General features: G+C 49.5%; 1 long non-coding RNA gene across 1 annotated transcript in view; it reads right to left on the reverse strand.

Annotated features, from left to right (window-relative positions):
• The window catches only part of LOC134899732 (uncharacterized), a 63,540-nt gene that overhangs the window by 14,706 nt on the left and 30,658 nt on the right, over positions 1-18,176 (reverse strand). The window contains exon 2 of the long non-coding RNA XR_010173354.1: positions 5,215-5,386. This is a non-coding gene — a long non-coding RNA (uncharacterized LOC134899732). The remainder of the gene's footprint in view (positions 1-5,214; positions 5,387-18,176) is intronic.

The following is an 18,176-nucleotide window of genomic DNA, read 5'->3' on the forward strand; positions in this document are numbered from 1 at the left end:
GTGTACGGTTTTGGCGCCAAAATTTTTTTCCACAGATTTTAAATAGCTTTTTTTTCTGTTTTCCTTACGGGTTCTACCAGCATCTCTACAAACCATACAGAGCAGACGTCATCTAATCAGCAATCAAGCAGGGTTTTCAGTGCATCCATCGACCAAGAAAAGGATACGTAGGATACTTTCTATCCACCCTTTTGCTGATAGATTAAGTCTGCTGTGACCGGTTAGGTAGTAAGTATGTGGAAAACCGAAGAGCCCCCAATTGATAATGCTGATTATCTTACAGGAATGAAAGCTATACCTTATACACACTTAGAATACACTCTACCATGGAGCCACTGCGGCCGCTAAACTTAGTACACACGCTACGTACTTTATACACTGTTTGCGTACGGAGTCCTGTATCACTGTACGGACTTTGCGTACAAACGCCGCGCTGGGGGTACAAAGTACACACAGCGCGCACACACCCAGAGATACACTTTAAACCTTTACAGTAATGCAATGCAATGATAAAACACTTTAAACCTTAGCAGGGCAACGAAGACACGACACCAGATTGTGATTAAACCGCTGGGTTCCGAAACCACAGCGTATTATTGCTGAAAGGGGGTTACAATACAAATAATACAATACAATATAACAGAGTAAATGGCTACATTCAATGGTACATACGTGAGTAGATTCGCTTGCGCTTCCCGGCCCGGTCCTCGGTCATCTAATAGATAACTTTGTGAGTCTTGTGTCTCACCAGGCCTGCAGCAAGCTCTCTTTATACAATTCCTCCAAAACTCAATACAATGGATACTGTAATCCCTTTGTCCACTGGACACAGGGATGCACTTTTACAGTACAGGAGAGGTCACAGGTCGGTTTGAATAGGTGGGCGATGTCCATTCCAACTGCTCTTGTGGGTGGTCTCCTCTGGCTTCCCGCCGCATACATAATGTACAGTAAATACAGTTTATATCTATATTCTGCACATAACTATCCGCAGGAACATGCGATCTTCCTCAAACCAACACCGGAATGTTACCCTTAAAATACCCTACAGCTGGATACCAAACACCACCTTATGACCTTATTCTGTCCCCTCCTATATTGTAAAGGTGAATCCCTTTGCTCTGAAACCATTTAAATTGCTGTTACTTTCTGATGTGGTGCAGGCGGACTATGTGTACATTGTGCACTATTTGGATTAAATATGTAATGTGTGTTGATAGCTCTCCATGCGTTCACAAACTCTACCGTAAATACCCATACCACGCGCTGATGCGCAGGACCGCGGGAGCGACCATACGCAAATTGCGAATATGTGCACGCACGACAGAACAAGTACACGCGCAGAGGCCATCTGTGTGTAGTTTGTACGTGATGTGTGTACTGCAATATTTTTCGACTTTGACACCATGCCTGAGCAAACCATAGAAGTCAGCCTTCCACCCTGGGATCCCCCAGAGGGAGGCTCACCCCGTCATGCAGCAGGCTTGTCAGATTTGGAAGCAGGCTGAAAGGGGTGGCCCCGGCTCTTTTAGGCTTGGGCTTACTGGACTTGGAAGTGCGTGACTGTTTCTGGTACGCCTGACCCTTTGCTTTACTTGGAGGTCGAAAGGAACGAAAGGAAGTACTCTTAGCGTTCGGAGCTGAAGGAGCAGACATGCAGTCTTAGCAGAGGCAAGATCAGCAACAATTTTGTTGAGGTCTTCCCCAAAAAGAATATTCCCCTTAAAAGGGAGAACTTCCAGAGTTTTCTTAGAGTTCAGATCCACAGACCAGGACCGTAACCACGGGATCTGGCGAGCCAGAATGGATGTAGTAGCCGCTTTGACCGCCAGAACACCAGTATCATAAGCCGCCTCCTGAATGTATCGAGAAGCATTAACAATATACGAGAGACATTGTTTAGCATTATCAGGAAAGTTAGACGGCAGTTCCGCTTCCACCTCCTGAACCCAAGCAGTGATGGCTTCAGCAGCCCAAGAGGCCGCAATAGTAGGTCTATGCACAGTTCCAGCGAGAGTATAAATAGGCTTCAAGCAACCCCCCACACGCTTATCCGTCGGTTCTTTCAGAGTAGTGACGGTAGTGACAGGCAGAGCAGAAGAAACCACCAGCCGTGCGACTTGTGAGTCCACTGGAGGCGGTTTCCCAATTTTTACTTCGCTCTACGGCAAGAGGATAACGAGCTAGCATCTTCTTATGAGATGTAAACCTTTTCCCTGGACACTCCCAGGATTCCTGATGTATGTCAACAAATGGTCAGAATGAGGTAAGACAGAATGAGTTAAGACAAGTTTAGCGACCTTTTGACGTTTGAACCTATCAGGTTTCTTAGAGGCCTCTTGAGGTTCTGTGTCATGATCGATTTGGAGAATCAGCCTGATAGTCTCCCAGAGATCAGGAACATCCACCTGTAAAACAGATTCCCCATCAGAAGTATCTGCATCAGTGTCTGAGGGGTCAGTATACGCACCATCTTTATCAGAAGAGGTATCCAGAACATGAGTGGATTGCGCGGAAGTAAGGGCCCGCTTAGAGGGCCCCTTGGCCCTAGGCGGGTGAGGGCCAGGTATCTGCTTAGCCATTTTGTGATGGAATTGCTGTAACTGAGTGGACAGAGTATCTGCCCATGGCGGATTAACCGCAGGGACAAATTGTGGCTGTAATGGCACAGGTGGTCCCATAGGGGGGCGTGAGTCTAGTTACAAGCGTATTCAGCAATGTAGAGAAAGTAGCCCAAGGTGGGTATGAATGTGCCCCTGTAGCTACAACCTGACTGGGATGTAAAAAGCCCCCAACACTTGAGCCCTCAGCTGCAATGCAACACTTGAGCCCTCAGCCACGGAAACGTCACCCCTTGTAGCCGACATGATAGGAAGGCTAATCCAAGGGCAACACAGTGCAATTAATGCAGAAAATTTACCCAAACAAGAACCCCCTGTACAGTGTAATGCACAAACAGAGGATTCAAGTGGCAAATGGTGACTGAAAAGCACAGGGAAAAATACTATACAAGTATATCCTGTGAAAAACACCAATATTAACCAAAAGCGCTGTCGAGATAGATACATGGAGTAGATATCACACAGCAGCTATATGCACACACACAGTCACATATACAATGCAGAAGTTATGACAAACAATAAAACTGCACTGGACTAGCAATACTAAGTAATACTGAGTAAAGCTATATATGTCACTAGATATAACAATGCACAGTAAAGACTGGATGTATATCACAGGGAACTTGTACCATATTACCCTGTCACAATGCACTATTTCTTAACCAACACTGCCAAAAAACATGTAGAATACTTAAGTGTCCTGCAAATGCACAGCGCTGACTACAGAGGCGGCTTTGCAGGGGAGGTTTTGCCCATGCAGTCCCAGAGCAGTGTGATGGCGCCAAACATTGCCACAGGGAATGAGGGAGAAGATATATGCAGGTTCAGGACGGGAACAGTTATATAAAATGGCGCCTGGGGCTGGGAGAGGAGGCTAAAGGCCGGAGCCATATCCCCTAGCTGGACTTCCTCATCGGGTACTGCGGGCCCTTGTAAAATGGGTTAAAACCCGATCTGTGCCCTTGCCCTGGTGGTCTAGGGGGGGGGGGGGGGGGGGCGCGGATCGCGGTTTGCGGCGGGTCCTGCCTAGGGGAACCTCCTATCTCCTCCCTGATGTGGCCACGTGATCCTGGAGAGCAGCGGTGGATGTGTGTGCTATGCGCCGGGAACTGGAGCCCTCCGCTGTAAGTACCCGGCAACCAGGGACACGGGAGTATACAGCGCCACCAGGGGAGGTGATGGAGCCGCAGCATTAAATGTCAGACTGACATCCAGCACTCGTCAGTGCTATGCTCGGGACCTTGAAGTCTTCAATCTTCAGAAAAAAAGCTCTTTTCAGAGCTGCTTGGAGCAGCCCACCTGTTAGTGATCCTGCCTGCAGAGCACCAACTTACAAAACTGTGCTCCAGTGCCTGGAGGCGGGGATACAGAGGAGGCGGCGCTATGCATCCTGGGAACAGTCAAAGCTTTAAGTCTGTCGGTGCCTCGGATCAAGATACTACTCTACACCCCAATGTTATTCCCTGTGGAATACCAGTGTACTCCACTGCAGAAAAAACAGACACCCAACTGACTTTTCAAACATTTGAATTCCCCCAAGGAGTCTGATTCCTATGGATCTTACTTCGAGCCTTTGGCCTCCACTCAATAAAATACCTCAACCAGCTTTGTGCATCAATGTAGATCTTAAGGGCCCCATACACTAATGCGACATGTCGGACCCTCATGTTGCAGGTGATCACCCCGGCAGCCTCCCAGGCGGCGGGATTGCATAAGATACATCGTATGCAGTCCTTTTGCTTACGATGTATCTTGTGCGATCCCAGCCATGCCTGCGGGGTCTGACATATCACAAGTGCAGCACAGTCAATCTAGGAGATCCGATCCGATGCTCACGGGACCGCGCATAGGATCGGATGTAAAATACATCCGAAATGCCGATTTCATCCAATATATCGGCCCGAATGGCTGAAATCGGATGAAATCCAGCATTATCGTTCTAGTGTATGGGGCCCTTTAGCGAGTTGATCCTACTAACTGTTGATTTTATTTTTTAGGAATTCTTGATTACTGAAAGTGAAACCGTACTAGGATAATCACATATATACTGAAATATAGTATTTTCTAGATCATTACATATAATATGGGACGTACTAAAGGAAAAATGCAGTAAAACCCCCATTTTTCGGGGGTTTTACTGCATTTTCAAACATACTAACCCCTGGCCACCCGCGTATTGCCAACTTTTTATGGCGATACCCTATAGAAGCCTATGGGCTTCTTACCTCATCCTGACGCATCACCACGCCGCTCACACCGAACTACCCTCACCTGCATCCTGTAAGCCTCCAGTTGCGCTCCACGATCCCTCAAACTTCTCCTTCCCTGCATCACAGCCATTTGTCCTTCTAGCTGCAGGGAGGGGGGAGGAGGAGCCCAGGGAGTCCCTGCACACATCATCTCGTGGGGCTGGGAGGTGATGTACCAGAGAGAGATCCCCTGCCAACCCTCTCACAGGTATTGCAGGGGGTTAGTACATATGCGATTAGCATCACTGCGGTGAACGGCGATGTATGTTAGTACATCCAGCACAATGTATTTATACATGTATTATTATGTTCAGTATACAAGTGTTAAACCTGGAACTGTTTACCTGAATTTGACAACCAATGTGGGGTTATTTCACGGGGAACGTTCTACTATACAGGAGGACAATGTTTTGCAGTCACAATACTCCATTCAAGGCTGTTTGAACTGTTCATATTGTAGGTTATTTAAACTCAAAACAAACGGTTATGTTGTTCCAAATACAACACACAAGCCCACTGAAAAAAAACAAAAAAAAAACCTCCCAGTAAGTGTTTTGTACAGGTACTTAGGTCGAGTGATGAAAAACAGAGCGTCTTTTTAATGTCTGTATGCAGGAATGTATGCCTTCATCTAACAAACCGCAGTCACAGGTACCAATCTATGGGGCACATTTATCATTGCATATTTGCAGCTTAATCCCAAAAAAAGGAGATTTATGGTAAGAATTTACCGTTGTTGAATCTTTTTCTGCGAGGTACACTGGATTCCACAGGGAATAACATCGGGGTGTAAAGTTGGATCTTGATCCGAGGCACCAACATGCTAAAGCTTTGACTGTTCCGAGGATGCCTTGCACCGCCTCCTCTATATCCCCGCCTCCAGGTACTGGAGCTCAGTTTTGTTAGCCAGTCCAATGCAGTAGCAGGTAAAAGACGACAATAATAAGTAGCCACAGACAACCATATTCTCACGACAGGAGAAGGAAGGTACCTGCAGCAAATGCCATACAAACCCAAATCCAGTGTACCTCGCAGAAAGAGATTTAACAATGGTAAGTTCTTACCATAAATCTCCTTTCCTGCAGCGGGATACACTGGTATTCCACAGGGAATAACATCGGGGATGTCCTAAAGAAGGACACACTGTAGCAGGCACAAGAACCCGGCATCCAAAGGAAGCATCCTGGGAGGCGGAAGTATCAAAGGCATTGAACCTGATGAACGTGTTCACCAAGGACCACGTAGCCGCCTTGCACAATTGTTCTAGGGACGCACCATGGCGGGCCGCCCAAGAAGGTCCAACAGACCAAGTAGAATGGGCCTTAATAGTAGCAGGAGCTGGAAGACCAGCCTGTACATAAGCTTGAGCAATCACCATTCTAATCCATCTGGCCAAGATCTGCTTATTCGCAGGCCAGCCACGTTTGTGAAAACCAAGAAGGACAAATAGAGAATCAGATCTCCTAAGAGAGGCGGTTCTCTTTACACATATATACGGAAAGCCCGTACCAAATCCAAAGATCTTTCTTTGGAGGACAAACCAGGAGAGATAAAGGTGGTAATTCCGAGCTGTTCGCTCGCAAGCTGCTTTTAGCAGCTTTGCACACGCTAAGCCGCCGCCTACTGGGAGTGAATCTTAGCTTATCAAAATTGCGAACGAAAGATTCGCAATATTGCGAAAAGACTTCTCTGTGCAGTTTCTGAGTAGCTCGAGACTTACTCTTCCAGTGCGATCAGTTCAGTGCTTGTCGTTCCTGGTTTGACGTCACAAACACACCCAGCGTTCGCCCAGACACTCCTCCGTTTCTCCAGCCACTCCCGCGTTTTTCCCAGAAACACTCCCATAAAACGGCCAGTTTCCGCCCAGAAACACCCACTTCCTGTCAATCACAGTCCGATCTCCAGAACGAAGAAAAAACCTTGTAATGCCGTGAGTAAAATACCAATCTTCATAGCAAATTTACTTGGCGCAGTCGCAGTGTGAACATTGCGCATGCGCAAATAGCGGAAAATCGCTGCGATGCGAAGAAAATTACTGAGCGAACAACTCGGAATGACCACCCAAGGCCGGAACCACAATCTCTTGGTTAAGGTGGAACGATGACACCACCTTAGGCAGATAACCAAACCGAGTTCTAAGAACCACACGGTCATTGTGAAAAATCAGAAAGGGTGACAGACAGGATAAGGCACCCGAGTCTGAAACCCTTCTAGCAGAGGCAATAGCCAGCAAAAATAAGACCTTAAGCGTAAGCCATTTAAGGTCCACAGACTCAAGAGGTTCAAAGGACTCTTGTAGGGCATCCAGAACGACCGACAAATCCCAAGGAGCCACAGGAGGAACATAGGGAGGTTGAATCTGTAAAACATCGAGTGAAAGTATGAACGTCAGGCAGAGTCGCAATTTTTCTCTGAAACCATACCGACAAGGCTGAAATATGAACCTTGAGGGAGGCCAGACGGAGGCCTAAGTCCAGGCCCTGTTGCAGAAAAGCCAAAAGTCTGCCCGTACTGAATTTGTATGCCTCATAATTCTTAGCCGCACACCAGGTGAAGTAAGAATTCCAGACCCTATAATAAATCCGAGCCGAAGCCGGTTTACGGGCTTTCAACATAGTTTGAATGACCGCCTCAGAAAACCCTTTTGCTCTCAGAACTGAAGCTTCAAGACCCATGCGTCAAAGCCAGTCGGGCCAGATCCTGGTAGACACAAGGGCCCTGAACGAGGAGGTCTGGGCGTTGCGGAAGTAGAAGAGGACGCTCTATCGAGAGACCCTGCAGGTCTGAGAACCAATGCCATCTGGGCCACGCTGGAGCAATTAGAAGTAGTAATCCTCCTTCCTGCTTGAACTTCCTTATTACCCTGGGCAGGAGTGACAATGGAGGGAACACATACGGCAGCCGAAAGTTCCATGGAATTGCCAGCGCGTCCACGAACGCTGCTTGAGGATCCCTTGTCCTTGCTCCAAAGACCGGAACCTTGTGATTGTGCTGAGACGCCATCAGGTCTACATCTAGTAGGCCCCACTTGTCCACTAGGAGTTGAAATGCTTCCGGATGAAGGCTCCACTCTCCGGCGTGTATGTCCTGACGACTGAGGAAGTCCGCTTCCCAGTTGAGGACTCCCGGAAAGAACACTGCCGATATGGCTGGCAGATGGCGTTCCGCCCAGCGAAGAATCTTTGACACTTCGAACATTGCTACGCGGCTTCGAGTGCCGCCTTGATGATTTATGTACGCCACCGTTGTGGCGTTGTCTGACTGTATTTGAGCAGGCCTGTTCCGTACCAGAGGCAGGGCTAGTGTCAATGCAATGAAAACTGCCCGCAACTCCAGAATGTTTATTGGAAGGAGAGATTCCTCCCTGGTCCACCGACCCTGAAGAGAGTGCTGCTCCAACACCGCGCCCCAACCCCGCAGACTGGCATCTGTTATTAGGAGGACCCAGAAGGGATGACCCCTGCTCAATCGTTGGTCCTGGAGCCACCAGGACAGTTACAGGCGAACCTCCGAGGTCAAGGAGATCATGCGAGTCCTGATTCGGTGAGGCAGGCCGTCCCACTTGGAAAGGATTAACCTCTGCAGAGGGCGGGAATTAAATTGAGCGTACTCTACCATGTCGAAAGCCGACACCATGAGGCCTAGTACTTGCATCGCCAAGTGTATCAACACACGGGGGCGAGATAGGAAGCATCTTATCTTGTTCTGAAGTTTCAGGACCTTCTCCGGAGACGAGAACAACCATTGGTTTTGTGTGTCCATTAACGCCCCCAGGTGCACCATGCTCTGAGCAGGGACCAGTGAGGATTTCTTCCAGGTGATGAGCCAGTACGGTAGGGAGAGCGCGGAGGCTCCTGCAACACTGCCTGACCAAACTTGAGGTCATCAGAGGCCAGAGTATCGAACTTGTAAAACTTGGCAAACGTGTTCGACCCAGACCAAGTAACTGCTCGGCAGAGTTGTAACGCCGAGAGACCCCGGGCAGCCGGCCAGGAAGAACCCACTTTACGAGTAGAGTGGGCCTTTACAGATTTCGGACACGGCAAACCTGACGTGAAATAAGCATGCTGGATAGTGAACCTGATCCAGCGTGAAATCGACTGCTTAGAAGCAGGACATTCAATTTTCTTTGGATCATAGAGGACAAACAGAGAGTCACTCTTCCTATGACGAGCCGTCCTCTTCACGCAAATCTTCAAGGTCCTCACTACATCCAAGGCCTTTGAAGTAATTGAGGAGTCAGTAGCCACTGGCACCACAATAGGTTGGTTGATGTGGAAAGCCGACACAACCTTAGGTAGGAACTGTGGACGAGTCCTAAGTTCTGCCCTGTCCTCATGGAATATCAGGTGGGGGCTTTTACAAGATAAATCCCCCAATTCCGACACGCGTCGTGCAGAAGCCAAGGCCAACAAGGTGACCGCCTTCCATGTGAGAAACTTGAGATCAGCCTCCTGTAGAGGCTCAAACCAAGCGGATTACAGGAACTGCAACACCACCTCAAGATCCTATGGAGCCGTAGGCGCAACAAAGGGAGGCTGGATGTGCAGAACCCCTTTCAAAAAGGTCTGAACCTCAGTAAAGAACAGCCAATTGTTTTTGGAAGAAGATGGACAAAAGCAGAGATCTGGACCTTGATGGAGCCCAGTCTCAGCCCCATATCCACCCCTGCCTGCAGAAAAAGGAGAAAACGACCAAGTTGAAACTCCACTGCCGAAAACTTCTTGGCCTCACACCAAGAAACATATTTCTTCCAAATGCGATGGTAAAGCTTAGACGTTACCCCCTTCCTGGCCTGTATCAGGGTAGGAATGACCTCACTCGGGATACCCTTCCGAGCTAAGATCTGGCGTTCAACCGCCATGCCGTCAAATGAAGCCGCGGTAAGTCTTGATAAGCGAACAGCCCCTGCAGAAGCAGGTCCTCCCAAAGAGATAAAGGCCGTGGATCTTCCAGCAGAAGATCCAGCAGATCCGCGTACCAAGCCCTCCTTGGCCAGTCCGGAGCAATGAAGATTTCCAGAACCTTTGTTCTTCTCACGAGTTGAAGAACCCTTGGTATCAGAGGAAGTGGAGGGAACACATACACTGACTTGAACACCCAAGGTGTTACCAGTGCGTCCACCGCCACTGCTTGTGGGTCTCTTGACCTGGAACAGTACCTCCGTAGCTTTTTATTGAGGCGGGAGGCCATCATGTCTATGTGAGGAACCCCCCACCAACCGGTTTCCTCCTAGAACACCTCCGGATGGAGGCCCCACTCCCCTGGATGGAGATTGTGTCTGCTGAGGAAGTCTTTTGCCCAGTTATCTACGCCCGGAATGAAGATTGCCGACATTGCCACCGCGTGCCTTTCTGCCCAGATGAGGATCTTTGACACCTCTGCCATGGCAGCTCTGTTCTTCGTTCCGCCTTGTCGGTTTATGTAGGCCACTGTGGTCACGTTGTCCGACTGCACCTGAACAGCGCGATCCTGTAGAAGGTGTGCTGCTTGCAGAAGGGCGTTGTAAATGGCCCTGAGTTCCAGGATGCTTATTGGGAGAAGTGATTCTTGATCCGACCATCGTCCTTGAAAGGTTTCCCCCAGAGCGACCGCTCCCCAACCTCTTAGACTTGCATCTGTGGTCAAGAGGATCCAGTCTTGAATTCCGAACCTTCGCCCTTCCAGAAGGTGTGGAAGTTGCAGCCACCAGAGAAGTGAAATCCTGGCTTTCGGAGACAGGCGTATCCTCTTGTGCATGTGTAGGTGAGAGCCCGACCACTGGTCCAAGAGGTCCAATTGAAAAGGTCGAGCATGAAACCTGCCGTACTGCAGAGCCTCATAGGCGGCAACCATCTTCCCTAGAAGGCGTATGCATTGACGAACCGATACCCAGGCAGGCCGTAGGACATCCCGGACCATTGTTTGAATCACCAACGCTTTCTCTGCCGGGAGAAATACCCTCTGCACTTCCGTGTCGAGGATCATTCCCAGGAAAGACAGCCGCATTGTCGGCTCCAGATGAGACTTCGGAAGATTCAGGATCCAACCGTGCTTCCTGAGCAGCTGTGTCGTGAGTGCGATGGACCGCAACAACCTCTCCCTGGATGATGCCTTGATCAGGAGATCGTCCAGATATGGAATTATGTTGACCCCCTGTTTGCGGAGGAGAACCATCATCTCCGCCATCACCTTGGTGAAGATCCTTGGTGCTGTTGAGGCCAAATGGCAGCGCCTGGAACTGATAGTGATCGTCCAACAGCGCAAACCTGAGATAAGCATGATGCGGCGCCCAAATTGGAATGTGGAGGTAAGCATCCTTGATGTCCACGGACACCAGGAACTCCCTCTCCGACAGCCCTGAAATGACAGCTCTCAGAGATTCCATCTTGAATTTGAACTCCTTGAGATAAGGGTTCAAAGATTTTAAATTTAGAATAGGCCATACCGAACCATCCGGTTTCTGTACCACAAGAAGGTTTGAATAATAACCCTTGTTCCATTGCTGAAGAGGGACCTGAACAATGACCTCTGACACCACCAATTTCCTGATGGCCTCCAGAAGAACTGTCCTGTCCACCAGCAGAGCTGGTAAGCCTGACTTGAAGAAACGGTGAGGCGGGGGCTCTTAAAACTCCAGTCTGTACCCCCTGGACACTATATCCAGAACCCAGGGGTCCAGACCTGACGACACTCAGATGTGGCTTAACTGCCTGAACTGAGTCTCGCCCCTACCTGACCTTCCTCCAGGCCTAGCTGTTCATCGTCATGCGGAGGAATTAGGGGTATCAGAAGCGTGCTTCTGGGTCTGGGAACCTGCGGGAGCGGGTTTCTTTCCTTTGGCACGACCACCTCTGAAGAAGGTGTTCGAAGGCTTATTCTTTCTAAGCCTCACGGCCTGAAAGGACTGTGACGTGTTAGATGAAAAGAGCTTCTTCATAGCCGGCGCAGCTGAGGGGAGAAAAGGAGACTTACGCACGGTAGCCGTGGCAATCCACGCATCCAGTGCCTCCCCAAATAGAGCCTGACCTCCACACACTTCCTGGATTCCGCGTCCGCAGACCAGTTGCGCAGCCAGAGACCTCTGCGAGCCGAGACTGACATGGAGGAGATCCCCGCGGCCATGGAACCCAGGTGCTTCATGGAATCCACCAGGAAACCTGCAGAATCCTGAATATTACGCAAAAACAAATCACCATCACCTTTGTACAGCGTAGACGATTCCTCCTGCAGAGTGATCGACCATCTGGCAATAGCTTTAGCAATCCAAGCACAGGCTATAGTAGGCCGCAATATAGCCCCCGAAGCCGTGTAAATGGATTTCAGCGTAGCATCCACCTTGCGATCTGCCGGGTCCTTTAATGCGGTAGATCCCGGGACCGGTAAAACTACCTGTTTGGACAGCCTGGACACAGAGGCGTCGACTATCGGCGGGGACTCCCACCTCTTCCTATCTTCCTCTGGGAAGGGAAAAGCCACCAACACCCTCCTGGGAATCTGGAATTTCTTTTCCGGAGTTTCCCATGCCTTTTCAAAGATAGCACTCAATTCTTTGGATGCCGGGAAATTGAGGGGGGGGGGGGGGTCTTATTATCTGTGAAGAAGGCCTCCTCCACCTGTTCCGGAGCTGCGTCTGAAATGTGTAACACATCCCTAACAGCCTCAATCATCAACTGCACCCCCTTGGCAAGTGATGCCGTCCCCCACAATACATCCTTATCACCGTCTGCAGTGTCAAAGTCGTGTCCGTGTCATCCTGCATAATTGCAAGCGCTCGTTTATGAGAATGTACCGCCGGGGACCCCGAGGAGGCACAATCAGACCATACCACCATAGAGGACTGGAGGACCTGAGTGGCGTGCTCAGTCCTAGCGACTATCAGAAATCTGGGAAATAGTTTCCCTCAGAGACACTAACCATTCTGGCTCTCTAGCTGGGATCTGCGCTAAAACTGTGCAATACTGATTACATGGTATGGAGTCCTCCTGGGAGGACAAATCCCCTGCAGCATATGACATTGTCCCTAGACATGTTACACACACACACACACACACACACACACACAACACCCCACAAACACACAGGGTATTATGTAGGCAGAGTCTCCCCCCCCCTCCAAGAAAGGCAGAGAGACGCACAGAGATTGGAGCCAACCCACCACCCAGCGCTTATTAGGCAAAGGGAGTCCCTTCCCAGCGCTGACTGTGTCCCTCAATAGGTGACACAGCCTATTATGCAGCCTCCCCTCCCTTCTACAGCCCCCTGATACCATACAGACTGCTGGAGAAAGCTCTGGAGGGACCTGGATCCAGTGGATAGCGACTGCAGGCAGGAAAAATGGCGCTGAACACTGCTGGGTCCGCTCTGAGAATGGCGCCGACTTCCCGCTCTCAAGAAGATTATACTGGCCTTGAGGATTTGTCTGACCTGGATCCGCAGACCCCGACATGCAGGAAACAACCAGTGCAGGGTCCGGAGCTGGCCCAGGGCGGTCCCCCCCAGCGCCGCACCAAGGTACCGCTGAGCCTTCCAGGAGCGCGGTTAAGACCGCGCTCCTAACCCTCTGGCCGCCCTCTTCACACTGTCCCCCCGCTTGCAAGGGGAGTCAGTGACTCACTCGCCATCTTCAGCTCCTGAGGGGGTGAAAGGCCGGCTGTCGGGGCGAGCGTTCCCCTGCAGCGGGGCGCGATTGGACCCCTCTCGAGCTAGTGCCCAGTCAGCGGGAGCAGTGGCTCAAGACCCCGCAGGGCGGACACTGCTCCCCCCCTCAGTCGCATGCTGCAGGGAGGCTGTCGCCAACAGCCTCCCTGTAAAATAAATTAAAAACTGAAAATTTTAATTTTTTATTTTATACTCTTTAACTAAGTGAACTCTGTAGAGCTCCCCTAGCTGTGACCGGCTCCTCCAGGCACATTTTCTAAACTGAGTCCGGTAGGAGGGGCATAGATGGAGGAGTCAGCCCACACTATTAAACGCTTAAAGCGCCAATGGCTCCTGGTGGACCCGTCTATACCCCATTGTACTAATATGGACCCCAGCATCCTCTAGGATGTTAGAGAAATGTGATTGTACAGGCACAGGAGGTCCCACAGGGGGGGCGCAAGCCTCGTTACTAGCATAGTCAGTAAATTAGAAAAAGCAGCCCAAGGTGGGTCTTGGTGTGCCATCGGTGCTGCCAGCTGACCGAGAGGTACAGAACCCCCAATACCTGGACCCTCAACTGGAATATTTTCTTCAGATAAATCCGCGGCGTCAGCACTGCATGATACAGGATCAGCCATGGATCTCCTGCCCTGTGATGCAGACATTATTGGAAAATGTAGCCCTAGGGCGTAACAGTACAATATAGCCAGACACAGTACCTGACAACAAAAAAAACCCTGTGGAGTGTGATTGCAAATGCATATCACAAACAGAGGATTTAAGTGGTATATAGGGGCAAATTCAGTAAGGATTGCAAAAATTACAAATTTGCAAAAATTGCGAACAAAAGCAAAATTGCGAAAGCACGCCCAAACGGAAAAACTGCAACACTAATTTAACAAAAAGAAGGTGGCCTTGTGAAATGTGCAAATATTGCAAAAAACCATCCTAATAATCACAATTTTTGCGTACAAATTACAAATGTACACAATTTTTGCGTACATGTTTCTGATGTTGCATTTTTTGCTAACAGCAGTGTTTTTCCCTTGAAAATTGCAGAACCTACTTTTCTGCACCCAAATAAAAGAAACTACTCAACAATTGTAAATCAATTCAATCATCACTTAATTGGTCAAATGATCTTGTGGTAATTTAGCAATTATTATCTTAAAGACACCATAGTGTTTTTCTTCAAACACGGACTAATACCCATAACTGTGTTCAAATATATTCAACTAGAGAGAGTGTGAATTCTAGCCTCTAAACCCTACACAACAGCAAATCTATTTCTCGTAGTCCGTAGTGCATGCTGGGAACTCCGAAAGGACCATGGGGAATAGCGGCTCCGCAGGAGACTGGGCACAACTAAAGAAAGCTTTTAGGTCACCTGGTGTGCACTGGCTCCTCCCACCATGACCCTCCTCCAAGCCTCAGTTAGGACACTGTGCCCGGACGAGCTGACATAATAAGGAAGGATTTTGAATCCCGGGTAAGACTTTTACCAGCCACACCAATCACACCGTATAACTCGTGATACCATACCCAGTTTAACAGTATGAAAACAACTGAGCCTCTCAACAGTTGGCTCAACAATAACCCTTTAGTTAACAATAACTATGTACAAGTATTGCAGACAATCCGCACTTGGGACGGGCGCCCAGCATCCACTACGGACTACGAGAAATAGATTTACCGGTGAGTAAAATCTTATTTTCTCTGACGTCCTAGTGGATGCTGGGAACTCCGAAAGGACCATGGGGATTATACCAAAGCTCCCAAACGGGCGGGAGAGTGCGGATGACTCTGCAGCACCGAATGAGAGAACTCAAGGTCCTCCTCAGCCAGGGTATCAAATTTGTAGAATTTTGCAAACGTGTTTGCCCCTGACCAAGTAGCAGCTCGGCAAAGTTGTAAAGCCGAGATCCCTCAGGCAGCCGCCCAAGATGAGCCCACCTTCCTTGTGGAATGGGCTTTTACTGATTTAGGATGCGGCAGTCCAGCCGCAGAATGCGCCAGCTGAATTGTGCTACAAATCCAGCGAGCAATAGTCTGCTTAGAAGCAGGAGCACCCAGCTTGTTGGGTGCATACAGGATAAATAAGCGAGTCAGTTTTCCTGACTCTAGCCGTCCTGGAAACATAAATTTTCAAGGCCCTGACTACGTCCAGCAACTTGGAATCCTCCAAGTCCCTAGTAGCCGCAGGCACCACAATAGGTTGGTTCAAGTGAAAAGCTGATACCACCTTAGGGAGAAACTGGGGACGAGTCCTCAATTCTGCCCTATCCATATGGAAAATCAGATAAGGGCTTTTACATGACAAAGCCGCCAATTCTGACACACGCCTGGCTGAAGCCAAGGCCAATAACATGACCACTTTCCACGTGAGATATTTTAGATCCACGGTTTTAAGTGGCTCAAACCAATGTGATTTTAAGAAACTCAACACCACGTTGAGATCCCAAGGTGCCACTGGAGGCACAAAAGGGGCTGAATATGCAGCACTCCCTTAACAAACGTCTGAACTTCAGGTAGTGAAGCTAGTTCTTTCTGGAAGAAAATCGACAGAGCCGAGACCTGTACCTTAATGGAGCCTAATTTCAGGCCCATAGTCACTCCTGCTTGTAGGAATGCAGAAATCGACCCAGTTGAAATTCCTCTGTTGGGGCCTTTTTGGCCTCACACCAAGCAACATACATCCGCCATATGCGGTGATAATGCTTTGCAGTTACATCTTTCCTGGCTTTAATCAGCGTAGAAATGACTTCCTCCGGAATGCCCTTTTCCTTCAGGATCCGGCGTTCAACCGCCATGCCGTCAAACGCAGCCCCGGTAAGTCTTGGAACAGACAGGGCCCCTGCTGCAGCAGGTCCTGTCTGAGCGGCAGAGGCCATGGGTCCTCTGAGATCATCTCTTGAAGTTCCGGGTACCACGCTCGTCTTGGCCAATCCGGAACCACGAGTATTGTTCTTACTCCTCGTTTTCTTATTATTCTCAGTACCCTTGGTATGAGAGGCAGAGGAGGGAACACAAACTGACTGGTACACCCACGGTGTCACTAGAGCGTCCACAGCTATCGCCTGAGGGTCCCTTGACCTGGCGCAATATCTCTCTAGTTTTTTGTTTAGGCGGGACGCCATCATGTCCACCTGTGGCCTTTCCCAACGGTTTACCAACAGTTGGAAGACTTCTGGATGAAGTCCCCACTCTCCCGGGTGTAGGTCATGTCCGCTGAGGAAGTCTGCTTCCCAGTTGTCCACTCCCGGAATGAACACTGCTGACAGTGCTAAGACGTGATTTTTCGCCCATCGGAGAATCCTTGTGGCTTCTCCATCGCCATCCTGCTTCTTGTGCCGCCCTGTCGGTTTACATGGGCGACTGCCGTGATGTTGTCTGATTGGATCAGGACCGGCTGGTGTTGAAGCAGAGGCCTTGCCAGACTGAGGGCCATTGTAAATGGCCCTCAGTTCCAGAATATTTATGTGTAGGGACGACTCCTGACTTGACCAAAGTCCTTGGAAATTTCTTCCCTGTGTGACTGCCCCCCAGCCTCGAAGGCTGGCATCCGTGGTTACCAGGACCCAGTCCTGTATGCCGAATCTGCGGCCCTCTTGAAGATGAGCACTCTGCAGCCACCACAGTAGAGATACCCTGGTCCTTGGAGACAGGGATATCAGCCGATGCATCTGCCTAATGGAATTTTGCTTCGTAAGAAGCTACCATTTTTCCCAGGACTCGTGTGCAGTGATGCACCGATACCTGTTTTGGTTTCAGGAGGTTTCTGACTAGAGATGACAGCTCCTTGGCTTTCTCCTGCGGGAGAAACACTTTTTTCTGTTCTGCATCCAGAACCATCCCCAGGAACAGTAGGCGTGTGGTAGGAACCAGCTGTGACTTTGGAATGTATAGAATCCATCCGTGCTGTTGTAGCACTTCCCGAGATAGTGCTACTCCGACCAACAACTGCTCCTTGGACCTCGCCTTTATAAGATCGTCCAAGTACGGGATAATTAAAACTTCCTTTCTCGAAGGAGTATAATCATTTCTGCCATTACCTTGGTAAAGACCCTCGGTGCCGTGGACAGTCCAAACGGCAGTGTTTGGAATTGGTAATGGCAATCCTGTACCACAAATCTGAGGTACTCCTGGTGAGGATGGTAAATGGGGACATGTAGGTAAGCCTCCTTGATGTCCAGGGATACCATGTAATCCCTCTCCTCCAGGCTTGCAATAATCGCCCTGAGCGATTCCATCTTGAACTTGAATTTTTTTATGTATGTGTTCAAGGATTTCAAATATAAAATGGGTCTCACCGAACCGTCCGGTTTCGGTACCACAAACAGTGTGGAATAGTAACCCCGTCCTTGTTGAAGTAGGGGCACCTTGACTATCACCTGCTGGGAATACAGCTTGTGAATTGCCTCTAGCACAGTCTCCCTGCCTGAGGGAGTTGTCGGCAAGGCAGATTTGAGGAAACGGCGGGGAGGAGACGCCTCGAATTCCAGCTTGTACCCCTGAAATACTACTTGAAGGATCTAGGAATCCACCTGTGAGCGAGCCCACTGATCGCTGAAATTATTGAGGCGGCCCCCCACCGTACCTGGCTACGCCTGTGGAGCCCCCCCGTCATGCGGTGGACTCAGAGGAAGCGGGGGAAGAATTTTGATTCTGGGAACTAGCTGACTGG

Source organism: Pseudophryne corroboree, chromosome 1 (assembly GCF_028390025.1).
Source record: "Pseudophryne corroboree isolate aPseCor3 chromosome 1, aPseCor3.hap2, whole genome shotgun sequence".
In the NCBI taxonomy this organism is placed as follows: domain Eukaryota; kingdom Metazoa; phylum Chordata; class Amphibia; order Anura; family Myobatrachidae; genus Pseudophryne; species Pseudophryne corroboree.